This window comes from Gallus gallus, chromosome Z, assembly GCF_016699485.2.
Source record: "Gallus gallus isolate bGalGal1 chromosome Z, bGalGal1.mat.broiler.GRCg7b, whole genome shotgun sequence".
NCBI classification, from domain to species: domain Eukaryota; kingdom Metazoa; phylum Chordata; class Aves; order Galliformes; family Phasianidae; genus Gallus; species Gallus gallus.
The window spans coordinates 77489367-77500239 of NC_052572.1; the positions used below are offsets into that span (position 1 = coordinate 77489367).

Consider the following 10873-nt stretch of genomic DNA (forward strand, 5'->3'; position numbering starts at 1 on the left):
CCTCTGTTGGGCATGTAAAGATGAAAGAAAGGGAGATCGTGTCTAGCAAGGGGCAGGTTGATAGCGGTGGAGAAACGTGGAATGGGAGTTGAAGGCTGAAAGGGAAGCTGAGGCTAATGCTCATAGGAGGCCGGCACACTTGTATTTGCTTAAAGCCAAAGGTGTAAGCCAATCCCACGCTAGCCTGAAAACAAAGGAAGCCTTTTGGCCCAAGAGAGTGTAGTGCGTCAGTTTCCTAGCTCTTCTGGACATGAGGTCTCACGCCTCCGTTGCGGTGGGAGCTGTGATGGGACTTGTGGCAGTGTCTCTGGCTTCCCCAGAATTACTTTCTGCAGGCTGCTTGGCAGGTCGTGGCATTTCTTGAAAGCCAAGAACACGTCTGTGTTCAGTTTCCTCCCCGGCTCCTGCCTGTCTGCGCCGTCTGTGACAGCTTTCTTTCTCCTGTGAGGAGGAGGCAAGCAGTAGCCCGGCTGGGCTTAGTGGATGGGATGTGACAGGGGCAGCGGCTGAAGCAGGACTTGAATCAGGAGCTCAGCTAAGCGCTGGCCCTTGTTCTGTAGTCCCCCAGGTCGTGCAGAGCTGCGCTGAGTTCATTGAGCAGCACGGCGTGGTGCAGGGGATCTACCGCCTGTCCGGCGTGGCGTCCAAGATCCAGAAGCTGCGGTAAGAGTGCTTCTTGACTGTATGTTGTCTTGCTTTGGAGTTGTTTTCCTCTTTCTCCAAGCCCTCTGTTTTTGTGTCCTTCTCTCCAGCCATGACTTTGAGTCGGAGCAGATTCCGGAGCTCACCGTCCGGGACATTCACAGCGTGAGCTCCCTGTGCAAGATGTACTTCAGGGAGCTCCCGAGCCCTCTGCTGAGCGAGCAGCTGCATGGCAAGTTCTCGGTAAGCACAAGGCAATGGCCTTCATGTCCCTCTTCGTGGCCTGTCCCATCCACACACACGCCTGCGCACCTTTTTTTGGTCTTTTTTCTGTTGAAGTTGGGGTTTTGATGGACATCCAGTGGGTTTCTCGGTACAACAAGCAGCTCATGCTTCCTGCACACCGCGTGCACTGTAACACCTGGTGTTATCATTCTGCCATTGGAAATGTGGGAGATGGGAGCAGCAGTGCCCTCTGCAGCTCTGAGGCCCTTTTTCTATTAGCCCCATGAGCTTGACTCACATGATGTGTGTCTCATTCTCTTTCTGCTTTCTTCCAGGACGCTGTTTGTGCCGGTACAGATGAGGAGCGGTTGCTCCGAGTGCAGGAGGTCATCCAGCAGCTGCCTGCACCTCACTACAGGTCAGAAAACTGCTGCCCTCAGTCTGGGGAGCTCAGCCCTGCTGCACTTCAGAGGGCGATGATGCGATGGCAGGCTTTGTCTCACGCTGGCAACGTGATGCCTGTGTGTGGAAGTGGTGGATGGCTGTGTGGGGTGAATGGATTGGGTCAGCTCCTGGGCACGGGGGCACGGCTGGTACAGCTGATGGCTGCAGCTGTACTGTGCTGGGGCTTGGTGCTGCAGCATGTCACTTGGGAAAGCTTGATCTACTTGCTAGTAGCAAGAACAAGCAGTGGCATGAAGTGAGGTTTGTTTGGTGAATGTGAGCACGGCGTGCTCAGTGGTGCTGAAGGTTTGGCTCTTGCTTTCCAGAACGCTGGAGTACCTGATGAGACACTTGGCTTGTCTGGCTGGGAGCTGCTCCGTCACAAACATGCCCGCTAAGAACTTAGCGATTGTGTGGGCTCCCAACCTCTTCAGGTAAACTTCTTTTTCCGTCTCAGCACAAGGCTTAGATCTGTTCTCCCCACGGGCACACCTTGGAGAGGAGGACAATTTGTGCTCTCTTGGTTTTGTCAGATGGGGCTGGTGTGTCCTTGATCACCCGGGAGAATGTCTTCAGTGGCATCAGTGCTTGCCCACTGCGGAAGTCTCCAGAGCCCAACTGGACAGCCTGTGGCTGCCCAACATGCAGACGTGGGGAAACGATCTCGGGTCAATGACTTCTCCAATCTGCCTTTTCTACAGATCCCAGCAGAACGAGGCTGCCTGCGCCAGCGGAAGAGCTGCCTGCGTGGAACTGCAGAGGCAGTCGGACGTGGTGGAATTCCTCATCACCCACACCAACGTCCTCTTCTGCTCCAGCTCCACGTCAGGCATTGGAGATGGAGCAGGTGAGCGTCTTCCTGCATGAGCTTTGTCTTGATGAGACACCTTGATCAAATGCAGGCCTTCTCCAGGATTGTTGAGATACGCTTTTGCTATCGAGGGGCTATCGATGTGCGGAAGCTCCCCCAGAACTCTGATGGCTGTGCCGCTGCTTTCTGATCCTCCCTCTTAGCTGTGGTCTTCCCTTCCAGGGCGCAGTTCTCCATCAGGGCCCAAGTCTGTGTGGGTGTCTTCTCCGGCCACCAAGCTCCTCACCCTGCAGGAGGCACAGGCACAGAGGGGAGGCCACAGCAGCTCTCCCGCTGTGACAGAGAGCAGGGACATGGAAGTGGAAGAAGGCCCCGCAGCTGCGCGGGGGAAATTCCACACTGTCATCCACTTTCCGTCTGAAAGGTAAAGAGGACTTTCTTTTCCAGCAGCTTCCTAACAGACTTGGTTGGGTGGGCTTTTGTGGGTTTTTCTCCACTACTGCTAGTGCCAAAACTTGCAGAAGCTACGTGACGCTAATGGGGCGTGTGGTGGTGTACTGAATGTCCCCTCCCTTTGGACTCTGAGGTTCAACTAACACACAGTTGCCTGACGGGCTCAGTTTAGCCACCAGAGGGGGCCTATTGCTAATGTACGTGTCAGAGATGCTTTTGAACTCCCTCTCTGGCTGCACGGTTCCTCAGCAAGCAGTTACGCCTGCCAGCTGAATCAAAGCCCTCCATTTGATGCTGTCCTGGACAGCTGTGCAGCCTCTGCTCGCATGCTCTGCATCTGGGTTGACATGGCTGAGGGGAATGTAGCCAGCAAGACTCCAGGGCTGAGCTCTAGAAATGGAACCGTCCTCAACCGTGTGAAACAGAGCGAGCTTCTAAGTTGTGTTTCAGCAGGAACCAGGCAGTGCTAGGAACAAGCAAGTGTTGGCAAGAGCTCAGGGCAGCTCTTCCCTCACCCTGCACCATGCACGACTCACACCGCTCCCTCTTTTCTCCCTCCAGACCAAGTCCACCCAGCAGGGTGAAGGAATCCCCAGCATGCAGTTGGTGTTCCTGCTTCAGGCCCAGAAAACCATCCTCTGTGGCCAAACGCCAACTGCAGCGCGATGCCAGGGAGCCCTCGGAAACAGAGGTGGTGGTCCTGGCAGGTAAGGGTGCACATCCAGCTGTCAAAACCCTGCTTGTCAGCGCCCTCGAATCCATGCTTGGAGTCCACACAAAAGAGAAAGACAAACAACAAAAGCGCAACAGTTCCTTTCGAGGCAGTGCTCCTACTGTTGCTATTGTCCTATTGGCTTTGTCCTGCTGCCACTGCAGAAGCAAATCTCAAGAACCACTCTCATCATTCAGCTTGTGCAAGTTTGCCACTAACTGTTTGCCTGTGTATCTACTCCTTCCTAGGTGAACCGAGCCCTCGTCCACGCAGAAGAGCCAGAGCATATAGCGATGACGATCTGTGTGCTTCCATCACTGGAGAGCTGCTAGGAAGCACGAATCGCTGCAGCTCAGATGACAGCCTTCCATATAACATCAGTGAGGGAATGAAGGTGTTGATCCAGGTGGAAGACCTCATCTCTCCCAGCTGTGCAGAAGACGCTGACCTGAGCCTGCCAGAAACAGCACTCACCGAGCTGGACTGTGACGGGGCGTCACTGCAGTGCAGCCCAGCCCAAGCACAGCCCGAGTGCCCCGACAGCAGCAGCTCCATGCAGGAGCAGGTCAGCGTCAGCCAGGAGGAGCCGAGCCTGGTGGAGGGGGACGTAGAATCAGAGCTCCAGTCCCAGGCACCGGGCAGCAGCACGAACTCTGAGCCCCTCTCTCCTTCACCACAGAGGATGAGTCCCCTGTGTACACCGGACCTCTCACCAAAAAGCCCTCCTGGCTCTTAGGGAATAAAAGCACGCTGGTGCTGGATCAACGCCTTGGCTGCCTTCTGAGTCTTCATTCCCAGGGATTGGGATGGATGCAAGCAACAGCAAGGCAGCTCATGTTGCAAGGCTATGGCTGTGGGCTGTGCGTGCAGCAGAGCTGCGGGTTTGTTCCCATTTTGTCTGGCTGTGGGATGCCTGCAGCGAGAGCTGTGCTCCCGTAGTGTATGGTAGCAAAGAATCTCCAGCATCCGGGATGCTGATGATGATCATGCCCAGCTTGCTGGCTGTGGCTTTGTGATGCTTTTGGATGCTCTTGGATGCCTCGGCTGGTCCCCACCAGCTCTCTCGTCTCTCCCACCGTGTCCATTCCTGGCTCCCAGCTACGAGCTGGCCCTGCAGAGCATCTCCAGCCCTGTCAGCATTAGCATCCAGCAGCGGCAGGAAGAGCTCCCCCTGACCAACGCCAGGCAGTAGTGCTCGGTCTGCAGGTTAGCTGCCATTTACCTGTAGGTGGCTCTTGCAGAAGAAGACTCATACAGCAGAGCGTTTTCCTCATCTGCAGCACACAAATGCTACAAAAGCAGAAACAACCCAGGAAGCTGTGGATTTGTGAGTCTGCATGGACATGCACTGAGTGTGTTGATTGTGCTCTGCCATCCCTTATTTCCTTCTCCTTGCTCTTCCATATGCTGCTCAGGAATGGAAAGCTGCATGTCCCATAATTCCCCAGAACCCAACTTAGGTGACTTGTTGTCTGAACAGGTAAGGACCATGTACATATACTAATCTTTCCCATTGCACAGCCTGGCAGTGCTGCCAGACTTTGTTATGGCTCTTTAGGGCACCTTCCAAGGTGTGTGTCATTTTCCTCTCACCTTTCCTTTTTTTTCCCAGAGGTTTTGCCTTGCTTTGCCCTTTTATTCCTGCTACCTTCCTCTGTGTTGCTCAGGTGTTGCAGTTCCTTTGTGAATATCAAATCCTGAAGCACTGCCGCTCCACATGAGAGCCGTCCTGTCAGGTTGCATTGCTTCACTTGTGAAGGCCCAGGGCCTTTTTCTGGGGCCCTCGAGCATAGAAGCGAATGGCAGCGGGAGGCCTGAGTGGCTGGGATGTAGCCTAAATTTTAATCTTGACTGCGATGGTGACCTAAAGGCCTGCAAGTGAAGAATGATCCTGGGATGGAACAAAGTATCCTGACAGTTTTGAGACAGCTTGTAGTTGTGGCTGTAGCCACAAGTGTTTTGTTTCGTAGAGGGAGCTCGTGTGGGTTGTAGGTCTTGTTCTTGCGAAGACTTGTTCTGCAACAGGTGTTCCACTTGGGCTCCGTAGCACGTGCTGGCCATGCGGGTACAGCATGCAATGGAACAAACCCTGCAGGCCCTGGGGAGAGGCAAAGCAGGAGAGTGGCTGCCCCATGGTGGGGATGAAAGGCAGAGTGCCCTTTGAAGCAGGGGATGCTGCTGGCTCTGCCGATCGCATCCACTGCTGGCACGTTCCTTCTTCCTCCTTTCTGGCAGTTTGCTGTCGAGCAGATTGAGGTGGAAGTCAAAGACTCAAATCCAATGTTGCGAAGCCACTGCAGATGCCAAATCCCTGCACGGGAGACCTGGCCGTGTGCAGGAGTTACTGCAGGATGAGGAGCTGCTATTGGTCTTCAAGCAGGTAGGAGTTTGTTATCCACACATAATACTGTATGTATTTGTTGTTCTTGTTGTTTTAAAATCAGTGCCAGTATGCAGTCTGATCCGATGTGTTTGAACAGTGTGGTGTAAGGATTGTCAGCTGAGAACAGCAGCAGAACATGGGGCTGTTGCAGGGGGAAGGCGTGGGGAAGGAAGCGGGGAAAGGAAAGGGAAAGCCTGGAAAAGGAATGGGGAAGGCACGGGGTGAAGGAAGGGGGCGAGAGACAGGGGAATGAAGGGGAAAGGACAGCATACCTGTAGAGCAGCCTAAAAAGCAGTAACAAGGTCTGGAAGGACCGTAGAGTGCCAGATTCTGTACTGGGTGTTTATTTGTGTGTGTGCGTTGTCACTGTTTGTGCCTGGCTGCAGTGCTCCAGCCCAGAGCCCGCTGCCTGCAGCTGCATCTTTGCTTCCTTCCCTCCTGCCCGGAGCCCCACGGGTGCTCCCACAACTCCCTTCCCACCCCCAAAATGCCAGAGAAGACACCTGGCAGTGGGATGGAGGAATCCCAGCAGCCCGTTTTCCTTCTGCCTGCAGCTCTCTCCTCCTCTGCCACACAGGGCTCCAGACTGTGCAATGGGAAAGACGTGGGGGAAAGGGAGTGCTGGCAGGAGCGACTGCTGCGGCTGACTGGGGAGGGTCTGCATACCACGTGCCCTCCTGTGCTCTCTCTCCAGCTGCAGGAGGGCCAGAGAAGGGCAGATGAAAAGCTGCAGCTGAGCCTGATGGACCTGCACAGCTCTCGGGCTGTCTTCCAGAGGTAGCTGTGATTTACATTAGGTAGCTGTGAAATACATTAAAGCACGAAGAAGACAGAGGCTGAGTGAACACCAGTATGGCGCTCTGCCTTCTGCCAACGTGCTTTAATTTTGTTGTCGTTAAATGTACTGGGCAGTTACATTTTGGTACGTGAGTATTTAAAAACAGTGCAACAGATGCTGGCAAAAAGTAATTTTTAAAAACTTTTTATTATTATTATTATTATTTTGTTTTTGTAAAGCTCTTAGCACGGCTTTCCTGAGTTTGGAGGAGTTTCCCTCTGTTTTCTTCGTCTTCACCCCCACCGCCCCCCACTTTTCATTCCGTGTTCTTCCCCCGTCATCGCGACAGAGCACTGACCGCCAGCGATTGCGCCGCGGGCCGCATCGATCCCGTCGAGGTTCTTTCCGCGGTCTCTGCCGCCACCTCGTGGCCAATGCGCGGAACTGCCGCTGTCCGCTGCTCAGTCCTGCAGGCGGCACAACGCGTGCGCGTAGGAATGCGGAAGTGGCTTCGTAACCGCTCTGTGCAGCTCATCCGCCGCTCTCTATTGTGATTAGTCCTCCAGGTCACAGCGAGCATGCGCCCGACGACTCCAAACCAGCAACTGTTGCTCCTAAGCGCTACGCGTGCGGGCGAGCTGCCGGTTCTCGGACCGCCGGCTCAGCGATCTCCTCCTTCTAAACCAGGCTGCCCCTCATCTGTTTCCACGGCGGCACCGAACGAACGCGGCCGCCATTCCGCCGATCGGCCACGCGGGGGCGCCAGAGACCGCGGAAACGACGACTCCGAGCGGATCGACGTTGACCCGCACCGCCTCGTCCCGTGAGGCGGCCCGAACCGCCGCGGAGCGGCCGCTGCCCTCGGGGGAGCCGTGCGGGGAAGCGGGGCGGCGCTGAGCTTCGGGAGCGAGGAGGAGGAGCGGGAAGGTGAGCGACTCAGGGCAGGTGGGGCTGTCAGTCCTTTTGTCGTGGCTCTTCAGCCTGTTCAGACAAGGCAGTGGGCAGCTGAGATGTCCTGGGTGGAGATGGGAACTTGCAAGGGAGCGTGGGAGAAGGACAGGTGGGGTCAGGCATCTGCAGCTACCGAGATAGCCATCCCCATCACCTGTCAGTGCTCGTGCAGCCAGAAGCAGCTGTACTGATAAGTTCAGACATCGTGCAGCTGAAACACAAACATCTGCCGTTCACTTGTGTGAACCTCTGTGTATGTATACTCTTTTGTACAGACTGCTGCTGGCTTGCTTGTGTTCAAAGAATTTCCGCTGAAGTGGACTAAATATTTCTGTGGAATTCTATGCTTTTTTTTTTTTTTTTTGGCCTTCATCACCTGAAAGAAATGGATGAAATGATGTGGGGAGTTCAAGTACAATCAAATGTGAAAGACTATCGAGAGTGGGAGACCTATTTGGAAAGTAACAAGAAGGGGAGGGAGGACATGTCTGGTAGTAATAGCTTGGTGATGTTAAGTTGGTATAAATTAAGTGGGACGCACTGATATATGCTGTATTCCTACCCACATCAACTTGGGTAGAATCTGTTCAGTGTAACGTCGCTACACTTGCCATATTGTGTTCTTTAGGAGCGTGCTGTGTAGAGGAATATGGGTAAAATGTCAGTGGTGGTACCTTCAGAACTACCACTACGTCAGTGATGTTTGATGTTTTCCAAAGCATGAATCTTGTCCACACACAGTGCTTCTGTAAATGTTGGTATGGGTAAGTCTTGCAGTTCTTCTTTGCTCCAGTGCAGGTGCTGCTATTAGCAAGGATTTTGTGCTTTGTTTTAAGCAGAAAATGTTCAGGAATGTGTTAACTGTTGACTTGTCGTGGTTTTAATTATCTGAGTGTGTTCTTTTTTAGGATGGCATCATTGCAGGATGTGCCCCGTGCCCACCAGAGGGAGTAGGAAAAACACGTGGAGAGCATTGACAGTTCAAAGATAACTGCCCAGGAATGAGAGAAGTCTTCAGATGCTGCTATGAGTTACAAATTCTAAGGGGGTGTGTAAACATACCTAGAGAACTTAGTAAACTGTTTCAATGAAAAAGTACGCGTGTTTTCCTTCCCTTCGCTGCCACCCATTTCTTTAAGATGGTGAACCTGCATTCTCTCAAGGCAAAAATGAGATTTCTTATTTGGAAATGATGATGAGAGATGACCAGTAACAGGAAACAAAGGAGGAACAGACCACCCCTCACAGTAACCTAAAATGATTAAGGTAGTATATGTACGCTGGCTTGAGCTGTGGGCTCACCTGGGTTGTGATGGAGAAAAACAGAATGTTATTGGAAGAAGTTTTCTTCAGGTGTAGTAACGAGAGTGTCCCATAGCTGTATGAGAGGTGGGACTTGCGTTCAGTTTTGGGATCTCAAAATGTGTTTGGTTTACAACATGTGACTAGTAATAAGGATCTTACGTTAGGTTTGAGTTGGTATTTAGCTGGGTTGTGTGAGGACTTGTCTATGTTATCTGCTGTGTTGCTTTCCTTAACTGCAAACCTTAACTATTAAAAATAGAAAATAAAAATAAAAGACGGAAAGTTGGAAGATGCTGCACAAAGTTTGGCCTCGATGAGGGTACCCTCCAGAGAATGTACTGTCAAATCTAACTACTGTCAGTTGTGCTGCAGCCTGAGGTGTTTTTTATGTAACTGTCCATAACTGTACAAGGTTTCATTGAGATGTTTCCTTTGATGGTGAGGTGTTCAAAGGCAGATTGAAGCAAATTAATTGTACCAATAGTGTCCCGCTGAACGCTTTTGGTAGGGTCTTTGGTCATCCTGTAATAGGCAATTGGCGTTTCATTTGTAGTTTTCAGTCTTAAACAGCCTGGAAAAACCTGCAGTGAGCAGGCTCTTGCTTTTCAGACTTTAATGCTCTTGTTCTCATCTCACCCTCATGCTTGAAAGCCTGTGAAAACTGTTCTTTCATTTGCTTTATTCAAACCTGATTGCTGTTTACCATATTTCAGCTGAAATACATAACTGAGCTCGAATCTGCTGTACGTGCACTTCTCCAGCAGCGAGCCGTGTCGGTACTGAAGCGAAGGCAAGATGAGCTGGAAACGGAATCTACTTATATGCAGCACCTGACAAGTTAGTATGAAGTTACCAGTTACTTTCTTACTGAAATCTCATTCTTTAAGTAGAAACACACAGTTAATTCTTGGATTACATTTTATTTTCATGTGTAATGTTTTCTCCCTCCCTGCTGTCAGTGGGCATACTGTACTAGATGTCCTAGTTGAAATCCTTACCGAAGTAGGACGCGTAGTATCACTTCTCCGTGGTAGAATGGTGAATATAGCATGACCAAATGCTCCGTCAGTTTTGAATTCCTGATCTCAGTGGCTGTCTATCAGTACTTGAAAGGAGAAACTGAGTCGGTTTTCCAGTAGATATTAGGCTGTTACAGGATCCTCTTTAAACCTGTTTAGGAAAGCAAAGAGCAGTATGCTAGGAGCTGCTGTGAACAGACAGAGACCAGAGGCACCAGTTTCTTGTAACTGCCACTCGTGGATTCAGGTTTCTGAGTACACAGGATAAAATGCTGACTGGAGAAAACTAGCTGCAGGTATGATTTTGTAACGTGGTGTCATAGGCTGAGAGCAGGTGTTAAGAGGAAAAGAGTACTTGTGTTAATAGCAGCCATTTAAAAACATTGTTGTGATTACTGCATAGATGACAAAAATAGGCAGGTGGTATTGTTGCTGGTGGGGTGGCAGTGGGTGCATCAGAACATCTAACCTACCCTCTGTTATCAGCGTAGGCCAGGTGCTACATTTTGAACGTCGGGGTCTGCTGCTGCCCTTAAGTTACTGGGAGCTCTGGAACCGTTCCAGTTGCATTGGTGCCTTGACTCATCACTGTCTAGGCACAGGTAAGGACTTAAGAGTTTTATTGGTTGAAAAACGACATAATAAAACTTTGCTTGAAGCAAACTGTTAACCTTTAACGTTAAGTAATGTCAATAATTACATACAACAGGTACGCAATGCAAGTAATAGGTATAAATATAATTTTCCTGTTGATTTTTGCATGCTCTTTTGGTATGTGGTGCCAGGACTAACGTTTTTTAGCCCCGGTGAGACTTGGATGCAGTCACAGTTTCCATGCAAGTTGTTGCATAAGCTACATAGAACTGAGATGATGGACTGTTGAGAGCGCAGTAGTTTCTTACAGACTACCTCTGGCAGGGATAGTATGGAGTACCAGGTTAGATGTTTGGTGTTTCAGGTGGGGGGAGTTCCTAGTATGAATGTGGTGAAGTGAAGGTCGCTAGAGATGCTTTTAATGTCCTTTGGCAGCTCACAAAGTACCTTACTGTTACAGTCTGTGTCTCTAGGGTTGCATACTTACTTCTGCTTCCTCACCGTGTTTCCTTAGGCTATTGCTCTCACCGGGTGTTCTTAGTATATCACTGAGCTT

General features: G+C 51.2%; 1 long non-coding RNA gene across 1 annotated transcript; it reads left to right on the plus strand.

Annotated features, from left to right (window-relative positions):
• Nucleotides 1–7022: 7022 nt before the first annotated feature.
• On the plus strand, nt 7023–10254 carry LOC112530563. The gene is made up of 4 exons (XR_006932481.1): nt 7023–7375; nt 8308–8447; nt 9418–9541; nt 10210–10254. It is a non-coding gene; the product is annotated as an uncharacterized LOC112530563 (long non-coding RNA).
• The last annotated feature ends 619 nt before the right edge of the window (nt 10255–10873 follow it).